The sequence below is a fragment of the Cornus florida genome, unplaced genomic scaffold (assembly GCF_030987335.1).
Source record: "Cornus florida cultivar Cherokee Brave unplaced genomic scaffold, ASM3098733v1 CherokeeBrave_3.0.0_Hap2_Chr05, whole genome shotgun sequence".
Lineage (NCBI taxonomy): Eukaryota > Viridiplantae > Streptophyta > Magnoliopsida > Cornales > Cornaceae > Cornus > Cornus florida.
The window spans coordinates 115,674,461-115,692,176 of NW_026775575.1; the positions used below are offsets into that span (position 1 = coordinate 115,674,461).

At 34.1% G+C, this 17,716-nt stretch overlaps 2 pseudogenes; one reads left to right on the plus strand and one right to left on the minus strand.

The window, feature by feature from the left end:
- Positions 1–239: 239 nt before the first annotated feature.
- Positions 240–3,203, plus strand: LOC132308837 (methanol O-anthraniloyltransferase-like; annotated as a pseudogene).
- A 148-nt stretch (positions 3,204–3,351) lies between these two features.
- Positions 3,352–15,522, minus strand: LOC132308836 (methanol O-anthraniloyltransferase-like; annotated as a pseudogene).
- Between the last annotated feature and the right edge of the window lie 2,194 nt (positions 15,523–17,716).

Genomic DNA, 17,716 nt, shown 5'->3' on the forward strand with positions numbered 1-17,716 from the left:
AGCATTTTCTGAAAGACCATATGTTTTGCATTAGTTTGTGGATGTTGACGTGATGTTTGTTTTTCTAGTGTGGTTTTATGGCATTATTTGTTGGTACAAATGGGATAATCTGGTGGTCCTTGCCTTCGCTTTTTTTACATTTGTATTGGGCCCTTTTATTTGGTCCATGTCCTTACACATTTATATATTTTTCTTGAAATAACTTACCTTTTTTAAAAAGTAAAATAAAAAATAAAGGTGACATCTAATTTTCCAAAATTGGATTAACTTACCTTTAAAAAAAGAAAAAAAAGAAAAAAAAGTAAGGTGACATCTAATTTTCCAAAATGGGAATGCTAATTACTCATACAACTTCTCATAAATACCAGTTCATACTTCAAAAAAACAAAGGCAAAATCAACGGTGAGACTATCTATTGTGTATTTTCTTTCTTTATTCATACATTTCCTTTGAAATGGCAAACCAAACCCCTGTAGCATTCACAGTGAGAAGGCACGAGCCTGAACTGGTAGTGCCTGAAAAGTCCACACCCCATGAAATAAAGCTGCTCTCAGATATAGATGACCAAGAAGGTATTCGATTTCTGGTTCCAGTGGATAATGTTTTACGAGAGAAGTCCTTCAATGGAAGGAACAGACCCTGTGAGGGTCATAAGAGCAGCACTAGCTAAGACACTTGTGTTTTACTGTCCATTTGCCGGTAGGCTCCTAGAAGCAGGGACGGAGCCAATAAAGGCCTAGGGGGCACGTCCCCCCTGAATTGGCCAGCAACCTATCATGTGGTAATTTTTAAAAAAATTTCTATATATATGACAAAATTTATATAGTGTCCCCCCTCAAATTTGTAATTACTAAAATTATATTCTTATTTTTTTTTTTTTTTTTCTCTTTTACTCTTTACATTTCTTAAATTTCCTTAATAGAAAAAGTCAAATTTTTCTTCGTCAATTGAAACTTTTTAACTATTTTCTATTAAAGTTTTTTCATTTTTACTTTCCTTTTATATTTTAATAATTTTCTTCTTCTTTGTCTTTTTAAATTTTATAGTTGTTATATATATATATATATATATATACTCCGTATTATTATTATTATTTTTTGGCAGTGTGTCCCCTCACTTGAAATCCTGGCTCCGTCACTGCCTAGAAGGGCCTAACCGAAAACTTATGGTGGACTGCACCGGGGAAGGGGTCCTCTTCATAGAGGCTGATGCTGATATTGAGCTCCACCAGCTCCGCCACCACAACATGCTTCACCCACCATGTCCTTACCTCAAAGAATTCCTTGGAGGGATCCTCGGTACTCCTCTCTTGTTGATTCAGGTTGTGTTGGGTTTTTATAAGAGACAACAACTCTCATAAAATATACATATTTAACTGCATAGGTATCTTTTCGTTACAGGCACGAGGGAATTTATTAGAGGCACGGTTATCAAATTTAAAATGCAATCAACTTCTCTCATTTTCCGTATATATATACTCTCTCATCAATTCAAACATTAAATAATGTATTCTCTTTCTTTCCCTAAAATCTCTAAATATTATTTTCTTTTATTTTGTGATTGTTTATATGTGAACGTGCTCATACATGACTCCTCTCCAATTTAAAGGTCTGAAGTTTCTTTACCCTCGTTAATTTGTTTAATTGATTTTTTAAAGATTAGCCTATTATCTTTTATAATGTCTTCTTTAAAATGTTTTCTGTTATACAGGGTTCTCTTATTTATACACTCTTTATAAAGTTCACAATTAATTAAAACTTATGGCAGCACATTAACATTGTTTATCAATTTCGTGCAGGTGACACGTTTTCTTTGTGGCGGATTCGTCTTTGTAATACGCTTTAACCACACAATGTGTGATGCAGCTGGTATCATCCAATTCTTGAACACAATTGGAGAGTTTGCAAAAGGTGTAACAAATGTACCTTGTGTGTCTCCTGTGTGGCACAGACACCTCCTCTATGCAAGAAAACCTCCGCGCATAACTTGCTTACATCGAGAATACGTGGTGGTGGCTGACACCAAGACCACACTGCAGGTGACGATGGACCACGATAACATGGTCCACAGGTCATTCTCTTTCGGTCCTAAAGAGTTAACCAGCATCAAGAACCACCTTCCACGACACCTGGTTAGCAAGTGCTCCACATTGGAGGTGCTAACCGCGTGTATATGGAAATGTCGCACAATTGCACTTAAACTAGATCCTAATGAGATTGTTCGTGTTTCGTGCATTTTCAATGCGCGTAGTAAAAAGGGCCTACGCATACCCTCCGGTTACTATGGCAATGCAATTGCTTTCCCAGCAGCAGTTTCAAGCTCAGCAATGGTGTGTAAAGAGCCATTAGCGTATGATGTGGAGTTGGTTAAGGCCGTGAAGGCTCAAATGAGTGAAGAGTACATAAAATCAGTGGCAGATCTTATGGTGATCAAGGGACGACCAAGTTATACAACGGCCTGGAACTACATTGTTTCTGATGTAACACTTGTCGGCTTTGATAAGCTCGATTTTGGGTGGGGAAAGCTTGTGTATGGCGGTCCTACTGGGGCCGTATCTTCAATGATAAGCTTCTATGTAGCATCCAAGAAACATGACGGAGAGGATGTGATTGTGGTGCCAATGCTCTTACAACCACAAGTCATGGAAAGGTTCCAACACGAGCTTCACAAAATGATCACGATCAATCAGGGGGCTGCAGATGAAGATGGAACGCCCACTAGTAGTACTGTCAAATCCATGCTCTAGTTCAAGTACTCCCACCTTTTTTATATGGTATTAAATGGTTGCTAGCTTCAAAATCAGCAACCATAAATAAATACTATTATACAAGCACGTATATGCTTCGTACATGTGTGTGTCAATAAATTCAAATTTTCATAATTTCACCTCATGTTATAACATCAAAATATTACACTTTTGCTAGCAAAATTTGTCAAATTTAAAATGACCGAATTACTCTTTTATCTAAATATGCACAGTTGCACACCAGTGATGTGCACTGGAAGTGTTACTATCTGGAAAAAAAAAAAAAATGGCAATGACTCAACACAGTTCTCATCAATTCTCAAAAAAAATGGTCATCAGCTCAATATTGGGACCTTAGGAGGATTCCTTTGTGTACTTTGCAATTACTTATTAAGTTTCAGGCTACTCTATAATTCAAATAAAATTAAGCGCCCCCCACCAAAAAAAAAAAAACACTATGTACTATCCTTGACGACAAGCATTTGATTCTTTCACTGGATATACTCGTTGATCATGTGTGGATGATCATATAATTGTCAATAGTTTATGATGTAAGTTAACAAAAATATTTCAGTGGGTTAGCGTATAACGAAAGAGTCAAACAAATCAAATATCAGCTCATTGGAATTATTGAGTGGAATGACCACGAGAGACAACATGTTCATTTTCTGCTAGCTATTTATGAAATTGACCCAACAAATAAATGTGCCAATTGTAGCTCATGTTGACAATGTTACATCCACGGGAGAAAAAAAAAACAAATGTATTCTAATTTTCAATCATTGTTGCTGATTTTCTAGCAACCATTTTATACCAGCTAATGATTATTTGAGACTAAGAGCATGGATTGAATATCAGTGGGCTTTATAACGTATGAATCTTCCACACTCCCCTGAGTCATTTTCTGAAGCTCGAGTTGAAACCTCTCCATGAGTACTGGTGGTGGCAAGCATATTGGTACCACAATCCCATTCACATAGAAGCTAATCAAAGGAAGGGCTCTCGCAGGGCCACCATATACGGGCTTTCCCCACCCAAAATCGAGCTCAATAAATCCAGCTCGTGTTGTATCCGAAATAATAAAGTTCCCAAGCAACGTATACAATGGTATTCCCTTGATCACCATTAGGTCTGCCACTGATCTTATGTACTCCTCACTCATCTCAGCCTTGGCCGCCTTTACCAACTCCAGAGCATACCATAATAGCTTTCTGCACAGCATTTCAGAGGTTGAAAGTGTTGCAGGGTAGCCACATGCATTGCCATAGAAACCGGGAGGCACGCGTAGATCCTATCTACGTGCATTGACAATGCAGGAAACACGAACAATCTCATCAGGATCCAGCTTAAATGAAATTGTGCGACATCTCCATAAACATGTTGTTAGTACCTCAAATTTTGAGCAGTTGCGAAGGCATGGTGGTAGTTGTTTCTTGAGGGAAATCAGTTCCTCGTGTCCCAAAAAGAAAGACCTCTGGATCAAGTTGTTGTTGTCCATGGGCATTGGTGTGGTGATCTTGGTGTCAGTTACCTCTTCGTATTCGTGATGTGGGCATGTTATGTGCGAAGGGTTTCTTGCGCTGAGGAACTCTCTTTGCCACACAGGAGTCACAGAAGGTGCATTTGGTGCACCCTGTGCAAACTCAGTGATTGTACTGAGAAATTGGACAAAACCAACTGCATCACACATTGTGTGGTTTAGACGCAGTGCCAAGACGAATCCACACAAAGAAAACGAGTCACCTGTACGCATTTGAGAGAAATTTGATTCTTAATTCGTTTTATTAGCTTGCAATACGTGGTCACAAGGGAAATGCAAGGAGGTAGTCATGTACGTGTCCTTTTTGGTATATGTATTGTAAGTGGTTCAAACACAACTCAATAAATATTGTGAGTTGTACGCAGCGGAATATACTTAGAAAATTTTGTTTATTTTGAAAACAAATGTGTCTTTACCAACTTTACTTATTTTAACAGTTTAAACAATTAATCACATGCAGATAAAATAGCAAAATATAAAGTTAGAGATGACACCAGGATTTTAACAAAGAAACCCCAGTTGATAAAATACGTTAACTGTGATGGGAAAAACCTCGTGGACTGTGCAGTCCAAAGTAAACCGATCCACTATGACTGAACTTTGACTCTTGCTCACACCTTATCATTCTACCAAACATCAACTGTTGACAATCCTCTGGTTTTGCGACTCCCCGTCTAACAGTAACTTGACCTCAGGCTTATACTTGATCTTTGTAGAAGAGTAGCAGGTAGATTAGACAACACTCCTCGAATGTTCCAACCCTTTCAAAGTGTGATCACTTTTACTTCTGTTCTCTAATCATCTGAATTCGATGTAGAAGTATATCTGTTTTTGTTTGATCGATGTAGATGCAACTGTATGATCACGATCAGGATTCGAACAACACAACTCTAAACTCAAGTGTTTAAGTGTATATGTTATAAAAAGACAAACAGAAAATTCTTTAAGAATTTCTGTAACAAAAATCTTCCTAAGGCTTTTTGAGACTAACAAACTGATAATGCAAAAGCCGTAAATAAACCAATGTATATGACATAGTTTAAATAGACGATAGAATAACCTAGTCGCTCTGAAAATATGGAAAATTTGTGCATAGGACTTGGTAAACTTCTAGACCAACTGGGAAACAAATCAGGATAAGGAAACTGAAAACTGTACTGTGAACAGGACTCCTTGAACGGGTTCAGAGAGGCTGAACCGGTTCAAGTTGTCCAGAATTTGATTTTGGTTTAAACATTGTATACGGCAAGTCTGACTATTATACCAAGTGAATAAATGTCCTAACCTGTTTAGAATTCTTCCTAAAGTGTTATTCTTACTTTTTTCTTCGAATGATCTTCAAATATAGTAACTTTGAACAGCTTCCCAGTTCTGTAATTATTGTCGAACTTGAAAACTTGCAGAACAAGTAATTTGAATTACAACTCAGAAGTACAACTCGACATGGACTTATTTTGTTTATGATAATTGCCAAAAATAAAATAATACCTCATAATCTCCCCCTTTGGCAATTTCGGGACAAAACCCTAAAAACAATTTTTGCAATCTACCCAAAGTAGAAAAGTAAATTACATTCATTGTTCAAAGGCACAAACACTGAATAGAATCATATTTTTCTTCTTGGATAAATATCTGAACCTGAATTCCTGCACATTACCAAGCAACAACTACCAGTGAAGTTTAAAAAATAAAAATTTATACAAACTCCCCCTTAAGTATATATCCAGAAAAAAAATTCTATCTGTCTCTCTCCCCCATAATATTGCATTATCTCCCCCTTTTTTTTTGTAAGAAATTGTCAAAGTAGAAAATTAATATGAGGACAGAGATATAAAGCATATTCCAAAGCTTATTCAAGTCATTAAAAGCACATTTCAGGAATATCCAAACCAAAACATAATGTCATGATGCATGAATAAATATCGCAAAAAGCAACATCAATATCATTATCTTCAACCACTCTGTTAATAAAGCATCATCATCTTTAGTCTCCGCCACTCTCCTCCTCCCCATCCTCATCTGTATACTCATCCCCTTTTTCATCTTCTTCTTCATCTTCAACTCTCAGAGATGGATCTGGAGGTGCAGGTCGATAGACATCCTTAGTTGGAATCCCCGATGGCTGTCTTTGTAGCTGAGTCATTTGTAGTTTGAGATCCCTGATCTCAATAGATATAAAGCATATTCCAAAGCATATTTAAGTCATTAAAAGTATATTCCTGGAATATCCAAACCAAAACATAATGTCATGATGCATGAATAAATATCACAAAAAGCAGCATCAATATCATTATATTCAACCACTCTGTTAATAAAGCATCATCATCTTTAGTCTCCACCACTTTCCTCCTCCTTATCCTCATTTGTATACTCATCCCCTTCTTCATCTTCTTCTTCATCTTTAGCTCTCAGAGATGTATCTGGAGGTGCAGGTCGATAGACATCTTTAGTCGAAATCCCCGATGGCTGTCCTTGCAGCTGAGTCATTTGTAGTTTGAGATCCCGGATCCCAATCATCATCCTATCAAATAAAGAATTCTGACGTTGAAATAGATGAGAATACATAACGTTGGCATCTGCTCTTGTGAAGTGTCCTTCTGTAGGAAATAGCTGAGTAATCTCTGAAACCTATGACGACCCTTCATTAATAGTTCTCCTAGCTTTTTTAGTATTCTCCCTAGCAGTCTTTGACTTGTTCAAAGCATGAGGATCCAATTCAGTCATGATAAGTTTATGATAAGCCCTTAGAGGAATCTGCACATTCTTTTGTTTAAGAATTTCCATGATGATCATTGGAAACGGAGAAGAATACTTACGAGAATTATTCTTGTAATGAGTTATCATTAGCTACACAATAGAGTCTGCAAGCAAAATAATCTCATTATTAGAAAGAAAATAAAGCACTTGTGCTCACTCAAAAGGTAGTTCATCTTTCTTTCCAACTTATCCCAGATTTTCCATAGCAAACAAGTTGAAGAAAGTAGCTTCATCTGTCAGAAATCGGGCTGGAATACTATCTTGGTTCAAAGAGGAGTTCGGCACATAAATCTTTGGAACAATCTGGGAAAAAGCAGGACCCGTGACCGTCAAAGGCAGAGTATGTCCACACAAATGACGACTGTTCTGAAGACCAAGGATAGTCTCGATATCCTTCTTTTAAACAGTGTAATCAACTCCAAACAGAGAGACAATGAAGTAAATGTTATGAACTTCACGGATATTAGCACAGAAATAGCCAATCATATCTGGACAATAATTGCCTTTGCCAAGCTTAGTGAAGTAAAACCAATTATTCGACTTAATGTAGTTCACTAGCATGTATCCTATTGTGTCTTGAAGTTTCTAAAGATTAATATTCTTCTCTGTCTTTATAGGACTATCCTAATAAATAGAGAGATATACCTTCCAAGCGTCTTCATTGTAAAAATGGGACTCATCAAATTCAATCCTACCAATGCTAGAAACTGATGGATATCCCATTGGAGCAATACTAGGAGCTTGTGAACCACTTTGAGGTTCTTGGATGGAGATGCCAGTTCGGGGTCTTTTTGGAGGTCTAGGATTTGCAATTCCTTTTTCTTTTTCATCTTTAGTCAATTTAGGAGGCATGTTGTTTAGAAAAGATTTCATTTTGAAGCTTGTAACTCTTTCATGAATTTTATCAAACACTTGGTATGCAACCCCAAAGGTGTTTATCCAATAGCTTGATTCAATCTTCAATCCTCCCTAAAATCAACCAACAATTGTAACCATGTAATGCCCAAGCACAATGAAGCTTTAATCTCTTCAATCAACTCAAATGATTAACCAATCCTCTAAGTTTTATTCCTAAACTCCATAACTTTTGTTCAAACCCATTTTAACTTTCAATTCTTCACACAACTCCTTCAATTCTTATCTTCAATCCCAAATTTATAATGTAATGATCATTTGTATATCATGGATCTATGAAAAAAATATGATATAATGTATATGATTATATGTATGTGAGATGTGTATGTGCAAGATAGATTGAGAGACTTATGCAAAAATAAGGCACCCAGGAGCTTTAAAACCCCAAAACCCGAGCCCTTGAACTGGTTTAGCTTTCTTGAACCTGTTCAAGAAAGGCAGTATGCAATATGCACAAAACGTTGAACCGGTTTAGCCATCTTGAACCGGTTCAAGATGGATAGTTACTTTAGGCTTGGCCTAATGACTTGACTGAACCGGTTCACCCCCATGGAACCGATTCAAGACCCCTAGTCTTGAATTCACAGTGAAAATTTAAAAAACACTTTTCCAAAAAATATTTTAACACATCGGTGATTAAAAACAAAAACAAAAACAAACTAAAAACCTAAAACTCAAAATCTTTTTGAATTTTCCAAATTTTTTTCTTTTTTTTACTAAAGCAAAAATCTAAATCACCAATCATAAAAATTATCCAGTCAACACATGATTCAAAGCCTTTACAGAGAATTTTAAAAATATCTCAGAGAATAAATATTTGACTCCACAGATTCTTCAAATAATTTCAAATCTCAGAAAATAATCACAACATGAAATCAAACTTGCAATTTTAATGAAAAATTTAGAAGTTAATTTAGCAAGTTCATGTGTGTGAGTGAAATCCAATCTAATCCATCTTCAATTGAATTTCAACAGATCATTGTCTAAACCTTATTGATCGAAAAGTATCAAGATAAAATTGTTTTGAGCAATTTTTTTTATTTTTTATTTTTTTATTTTTTTATTTTTAAGTAAGGCGGCTTTCACTCTAAAGAGTAGTCAGCAATTCCCTAACTCAACTTATCTCCACTTTTAGTTTTAATTCACAGTTTAATGGGAGCTTTCAATTAAATCTCAATAGGTAGCCTTTTCCTCAGCAAAGTATTCAACAATTTTTTTCTTTCTTTTCAAGCTATATATTTTTTTTCAATTTTTTTAAGCTCCTATTTGTTTATTTTTTTTTTTTTTTTAAGACAATAACTTTTATAGCTTTTGTGAATAATAAACCCTCGTCAACAGATCAAAAGATTTTTAACCAAATTTGTCAGAGATGGACTAGTGCACAAAAGTTTGTGAACTTAAGAGATTTAAATCTAAAAATCCCCTAATCAATGCAAATCATCTTTCACTGTATAGATTACAGATCAAGAATCTATATTTATTCAAATTATCATGTGTCACAATTTGCATTCAAAGATAGATCATAAATTTCTCAAAAGAATTTTCACATGTATATTAAGAAGATTATGATCAGAAATTCAGTATCCTAACTAAACCCTAACAAGTGATCCAATGGCAATTCAATTTTCCTTTAAGCATAAGCCATGATCACTGAATTTTGTAGGACTTAGTTTGAAGGTGAAGTCCTTTTGGAAACTTATTCCATGGACTCAACGGATACATAGTTGACCAAATCAGACTTTTTGATCCAAATAGTTCTTACTTTCATTTCATGAAAATCATTTTCTTTCTTTACTTCTTTCTTAGGCAAATTTTCAGCTTTAGGAATTCTAGGTGACACAACATTCGTTTTCTTCTTAGAATGCACCTTTTTCTTAGCATGAAAATTTTTAGGATGATTTTCAGAAAAGTCTTTCTTTTTTCAATGAAGGCATGGGTTATACTTATGTCCATTCTTTCCACAAAAAGTGCAATGCAATAATTTAGGCACATAAAATATATCAGAATGTGATGCATCAAGCAAACATGGTTTAGGCATAATAGTAGGTTTAACAAGAATTGTTTTACCTTGATTACTAGAAGAACCTTTAACAAATCCTAACCCTGTTTTATCATTCACATCCTTACCCATGTTGATTATCTTATTCAAATTGTTTTGACTCATATTGAACCCTTTTAGTTTATCTTTTTCAGATTTCAATTCAATTTTAAGATAATCATTTTTCAAAGTAAGACATTCCTTCAATGAGTTAGTAACACTTATCTTATCTTCAAGAATGATGATCTTCTTCTCAAGTACAGTGACGACAGAATTGCTTTCAAAAGCTCTCATTTTGCCGTCGTCAATATGTTTCTTTAAATCTTCATTCTCTCTTTTTGCTTAGATAAGCTCTTTTGCTAGCTTATTTATTGCCTGTTTGACTTTAATGGTTTCTTTGACCATCTTCTTCAACGTTTCATCGTCCTTTTCAGCCTCTAGCATCTGTTCATCATGAACTTTATTGTCTTCGTTATCTGAAATATCAGAGTCAGATAAAGACATGCCATGAGGACCATTATCAAGAAAAGCGACATATGAAAAATCATTAGTATCATCCAGAGGAGAATCATTATCGCTTAAAGTAGAATTTTCAGATATAGAAACTTTCATTGTTTTTCCTTTAATCCTATCCTTTTGTTCTTTCCTAGGAATAGGACAAACATTGGATGCATGACCTTTGCCACCACAATTCCAGCAAATGAATTCAGTTTATTTTGATTCTTTTACTTTCTTTTTATTAAACCTAAACTTTGACGTCTTGTCAAATTTTTTAGGATTAGCTATGTTGCTATTCATACTCCTCTGTTGTTTTTGCAAAATCTAACTGTATTGCTTTGATAAAAATGCGAGATCATTATCAGAGTTGTCATCCACAGAATTCTCAATCTGTATAGATTTTAAAGCAAGATTTTTCTCCTTCTGATTTAAATTAAAGTTCAGCATCTCAAAAGTTTTCAATAAACCTACCATCTCATCTACTTTACTAGTAGACAAGTCCCAATGTTCAGTGATGGTTTCAACTCTAATCTGGAACCTTTTAGGTAAAAACCTTAAGATTTTATCACAGAATTTTTTTATCACTAACTTTTTTACCTAAATGAAATAGTTCAGAAATTATTTCAAGAAGACTAGAATAAAAATCAGAAAATGTTTCATCTTCTTTCATCACGATGTTCCCACATTTATAAGAATGCAATTGAATTTTGGATAACTTCACTTTTGAAGTTTTTTATGAGTGACTTGCAAAATATCCCAAGCTTATTTAGCAGTTTTACAATAAGAAATTCTAGCATATTCAGATGGAACAATAGAATTAATAATTGAATATAAAGCTTTGCCATTAACATCATTGCGTTCAGTTTCAATAGCAGTAAAAACAAAAGTATCTTTAAACTCTTTGACTATTTTACCATCCACAGTTGTATCGACTGTTGGAGGTGTATAGCTAGATTCAACTATCGCCCAAGTTTTACCACCAGAATTTTGCAAATAGGCTCTCATTTTTTATTTCCAAAAATTGTAATTATCTTCTTCAAATAAAGGACCACATTGACTAGAACCACCTTCTTTCAAAGCATAAGGCATGATTTTAAAAACAATTTTTGAAAAACAAAACAAAACTTTCCAGTAAGGATCAACTCAATGTGCAGAGATTGGTTCTGATACCAAATTGTGAGTTGTACGTAGCGGAATGTACTTAGAAAGTTTTGTTTATTTTGAAAACAGATCTGTGTCTTTACCAACTTTACTTACTTTAGTAGTTTAAACAATTAATCACATGCAGATAAAATAAAACAAAGTATAAAGTTAGAGATGACACCAGAATTTTAATGAGGAAACCCCAGTTGATAAAATACGTCAACTATGATGGGAAAAACTTAGTGGACTGTGCAGTCCAAAGTAAATCGATCTACTATGCTTGAAACAAAGTACACTGAACTTTGTCTTTGGCTCATATCCTATCATTCTACTAAACACCAATTGCCGACAATTCTCTGGCTTTGCGACTTCCCGTCCAATAGCAACTTGACCTCAGGCTTATGCTTAATCTTTGTGGAAGAGTAGTAGGTAGATTAGACAACACTCCTCGAATGCTCCAACCCTTTCAAAGTGTGATCGCTTTTACTTCTATTCTTTAATCGTCTGAATTCGATGTAGAAGTAGATCTGTTTTTGTCTGATCGATGTAGATGCAACTGTATGATCACGATCAGGATTCGAACAAAACAACTTTAAACTCAAGTGTCTATGTGTATATGTTCTAGAAAGACAAATAGAATATTCTCTAATAATTTCTGTAACAAAAATCTTCTTAAGGCTTTTTGAGAATAACAAACTGATAATGCAAAAGCCGTAAATAAACCAATGTATATGACACAGTTTATATAGACGATAGAATAACCTAGTCCCTCTGAAAATATGGAAAATTTGTGCACAGGACTTGGTAAACTTCTAGACCAACTGGGAAACAAATCAGGATAAGGAAACTGAAAACTGTATTGTGAATAGGACTCCTTGAACCGGTTCAAAAAGGCTGAACCGGTTCAAGATTGGCCGAGAGAATTTCAAAGCTAACCTTGAGCCCTTGAACCGGTTCAGAGAGGCTGAACCAGTTCAAGTTGTCCATAACTTGATTTTGGTTCTGTTCAGCTTTTAAACACTATATATGGCAAATCTGACTATTATACCAAGTTGTCCAGAACTTGATTTTGGTTCTGTTCAGCCTTTAAACACTGTATATGGCAAGTCTAACTGTTATACCAAGTGAATAAATGTCCTAACCTGTTTAGAATTCTTCTTAAAGTTTTGTTCTTACCGGCCTTTTTCTTCGAATAATATTCAAATATAGTAACTTTGAACAACTTCCCAGTTCTGTAGTTGCTGTCGAACTTGATAACTTACAGAACAAGTAATTTGAATTACAACTCAGAAGTACAACTCGACATGGACTTGTTTTGTCTATGATAATTGTCAAAAATAAAATAATACCTCACAAATATATTTAGGATTTCCTTTGATTTAGAAAATAATTTTAATAGATGATATCATAAGGAAAAATCAATTTAGAGGATCCAAATCCAACTCTAACTTTATATTTAGGAGGTAGGAAGTTCAAATCTCAGCTCTTGGGACCACTATTAGAACTGTGTGCATGTACCACCATCATCTATAAAAAAATAAAAGGTAAAGTATAGTCATACCCTCTGAGATTTGGTAAAAGGACACTCAGATGAAACTTATCTGTTTTTTAGACAAAGACACCCCTTGAAGGTTCAAAAATGGATAAAGACACTCCTTTACATGAAAAATTGACCAAATTACCCTTTGACTGTTTATGAGACTTTTTTTAACTTTACAATTTAATAAATTGGACCAATCTACCCTCATGAACAATTTATGCATTAAAAAAAAAGTAACCAAAAAAAAACTTTATATTGTTTTTTTTTTTTTTTTTTTTTTTTTTTTTTTTGTAAATGTCCCAACTTCTTAAAAATGTAGAATTTTTTGATCCAATACATATATTTCAAATAAATTATATTTTGTTATTAATTCTTTTCTTTTTTCTTTTTTCTTTTATTTTTAAATTAAGATGTTTAATTCTTTCATCTAAAAAAATTAAACCAATCTCTTTTCCTTAAAAATAAAAAATGTGATACTAGTATAACTTTATGTATCTTAAATTATATATCAAATATTATGCATTTTCCAACATAAAAGGGAAAAAAAATAATAATAAAACAAAGGGGAAAAAAATAATAAAACAAAGGGGGAAAAAAAAAAAAACAAAGGCATGCATAAAGTTATACCGGTATCTATTTTCTTTTATATTGGGAAATGCATAATATTTGATATATAATTTAAGATGCATAAAGTTATACTGGTACCATATTTTTTATTTTTAAGGAAAAGAGATTGGTTTAATTTTTTTAGATGAAAGAATTAAGCATCTTAATTTAAAAATAAAAAAAAAAGAAAAAAAGTAAAAATAAAATATAATTTATTTAAAATATATGTATTAAATTAAAAAATCATTTTAGACGTCTACATTTTTAAGAAGTTTGGACATTTATAAAGTAAATAACAAAAAAAAAAAAAAGTGAATAATATAAAGTTTTTTTTTTATGTATAAATTATTCACGAGGTTAGATTGGTCCAATTTATTAAATTGTAAGATTAAAAAAGTCTCATAAATGGTCAAAGGGTAATTTGGTCAAATTTTCATGTAAAGGGGTGTCTTTATCCATTTTTGAACTTTCAGGAGGTGTCTTTGTCCAAAAAACAGGTAAGTTTTCTCTAAGTGTCATTTTGCTAAATCTTAAGGGGTGTTGCTGTACTTTACCCAAAAATAAAAATGGAACAATTTTTTTAATTTCCTGATAAGGATAAAAACACTCTGGGATATCACTTAAGCCTGATCCTTGAGAAAAAAAATTCATCACTTTACCAACCTAATTTACATTATACATTTCAATCTACAAAATTTACACGGTGCTAAAAATGAGAAGAGTCTACAATAAATTTTCATGCTTAGTATCATGAAAATAAAAAAAGAAAACTGCAGAATAGTGACTTCTTTTTTTCTAGAAATGTACGTTTTTGTTGCTTCTATTGCATGTCTAAAAACTACGAAATCATGAACTTGCAAGCTACATTTTTCAAAATAATTACATAATCGTGAATTTCCGTTTTCATTGTGAATTAATTAAGGCAGCAAGTTATGGCACTACAAATAGTGAATAACACAACACACCTGAATAAACAGCAAGGGGCAACCAATGATTTCATCAGAGGCAGGGACATTATACATGAGTTGGTCCAAGTAAGGAGAAGGTGGGTGAAGCATGTGGTGGTGGAGCCCAACATTTGCATCAGCTTCTATGTAGAGGAGTCCCTGGCCACTGCAATCCACCATAAGTTTTTGGTTGGAGGCTTCAAAAAGCCTACCTGCAAATGGGTAGTAAAAAACAAATATCTTAGCCAGTGCTGCTCTGTTCACCCTCGCAGGATCTCTTCCTTCCATGGAAGGACTTCTCTTGCAGAACATTATCAATGGAAGTTGAAAGCAGAAGCCTTCCTGGTCTATGTCTGAGAGCTGCTTTATTTCATGGGGTGTACGTGGACATTGCAGGCAACACAAGTTGAGGCTCATGGCTCATCACTGTCAAGAGTACTATAGAGGATGAACATGCCATTTCAAAGGAAATATATATATGTAAGTGTTTGAAGACGTACAGAAAGGAAAACAAACGAACTAGATTGACTCGAATGGCCATTTTTTTTTTTAATTTTAATTTTTATTTTTAAATGTGAATGTCAGTCGTTGGCCGGAGAGATATATTAGTTTGTGGAGGGTTAGAACATCCATGCAGTTCTTAATCATGTAATTAGATATGTCAAAAAGGAAATAAAACTAAACACATTTTTCACACATTTACTTGCTTTCCTACGTGATTGATTGGACCCATCGTCTAGTAGGTAAGAAAGTTATTAGAGAATAAAAACATTTCCAGCAATCAGTTAAAATACCTTCCTCCTTTTTTTTTTTTTTTTTTTTTTTTTTTTTTTTTTTTTTTTTTTGGTGTAAAATATATACTGTCACGTATGATGTGTAATTATTATTATTATTATTATTTTCTACAGCAATATGTTAAGATACACTATCACCGTTACCAATATGTAAAATTGTCGTATATTTTATACAGCCACATTAGCATATTTTCTTTCTCCTCCCTCTTTCTCATTCCATTAACTAATCAACCCTATATTAAATATGTTTGCTATATTAAGTAGGTTTGTAAAAATTATATACGGTCCAGACATGATATTTGTTGATTGTTATTGGGGAATATATTTTTACAGAAAAGGTATAAAACAACCGCTGGATCTAAAATTAAATAATCTAAAATTTTTGTGTAAATTTATTATGATACATCAAATTTATACAAAAAAAATATACACAATGATTGAATATTCTCTAATTTCTCTAGATAATAGTCTTGTGATGTATTAGCTTTGCTTACGACAAGTTGTCTGATTTCAGATCTACGGACGAACTGGAGCTGTGAGTAGGGCTGTAAATGAACGAACAGCTCGGGCTCGGCTCGCTAAGGGCTCTTCTCGCGCTCGTTCATTAAGCAAACAAGCTGAGCTCGAGCTCAATTTATAGGCTCGTTTACTAAATGAGCCAAGCCCAAGTAGTGTTGAGCTCGGCTGGTATAGGCTAGTGAACATGAGCTCGTTTTAGGCTCGTTTATGTTCGTGAACACAAGCTCGTATAAGGCTTGTATACATTGTAAATTACAAACTCTTATGAATATATAGATTTGTAAAGCCATCAACTTATTTTTTAAACATTAAAAAATAATAATATACAAATCAAATTTGAAAGCCCTATCTTTAAAAAACCATGCACGTTATCTCTTTGCAATCTCTTTGCTATGTCCTTGTAATGACATATGTCCATGTTTATTCCTATTTAGCAATCTAGCAAATGAAGCATCAGACTAACCTATCATCACTTTACCAACTTATCATAAACACTTTCACATTTTCTCTCTCGCCTCTCTAACCAAGACCAGCTGTTACGACAGCAAGCTTGGTATATGGTAACGCCATGAGACCTCTTAATCGTAGATCGATTCACTTAATCTACGGGCGATTAATGCGATAAACTTGCTCCGACAATAACTCCTTCTTTGAGACATGTCTTCATCTCTCTCAACCATGTTCTTTTTCTTCATACCCATTTTTTTTTCTTACTTTTGATGGAGTTATGAGTCGATGAAAAATATAGACCGGTTTGTAGAGATGACGATGATACAACAGACTGATTTGCAGAGATGATTTGCAGAGATGACGATGATTAAAAAGAAAATTTCTGAAATGCGAGCTTGAATCGAGCAGAGCTCGAGCTCGAGCTTACCTAAGTCAAGCTCGGACGAGCCTGAGCCAAGCCCGAGCACCATTCTAAACTTGGCGAGCCGAGCCTGAGCAAGCCAAAGCTCGGCTAGGCTCGGCTCATTTGCACCCCTAGCTGTGAGGTCATTTAATGGGTTAGCTCGAGATCCAAAATTTGCTCAACTTGTTTGGTGGCGAAGGTAAACCTACTACCCACATTTATGTTCCGTGTTTGGTTTAACTAATCCAAACATGACCATATTGGGTTATTACCTAGACTTTAAATGTTTGCTATTTTGGTGTTATATGTGTAGGGACACGCGGCTGATTGTTAATGGACAGATAAAAAGCACCGAGTAGGTGAAAGAAATGAATTTGGAAATCCATAGGAGGGAATAGGAAATTAGGAATTGAGGTTGTTTTTTTTTTTCATCGCTTTAACTACATATATAGGAATGACTACCAAAGTCCAACCTCATTAATTCAGCTTTATACAAATTAAGAAATTCAACCCTAAAATTGTAAAGGTAAAAAGTACCGTGCACATAACACCCCTATACTATAAGATTAGTAGCATATATGCCCCCTTGGGTATTTTCGGAAGAGTAAAAGGGCAAAATGGGCATTACACTACTAATTTATGTCAGGAGGGGTATTTTTGCACAATGTGAAAAGATTATGAGTATTTTTTGCACATTTTTTCAAATAGGGAGTAAAAGTACTACGCGAAGTATACTTTAGGAATGTTGTTTTGTACTTTTCTCACATGTATATAATATAGGTGAATTGCATTAAACTACCTCTATCTTGTAGCGTTTTGA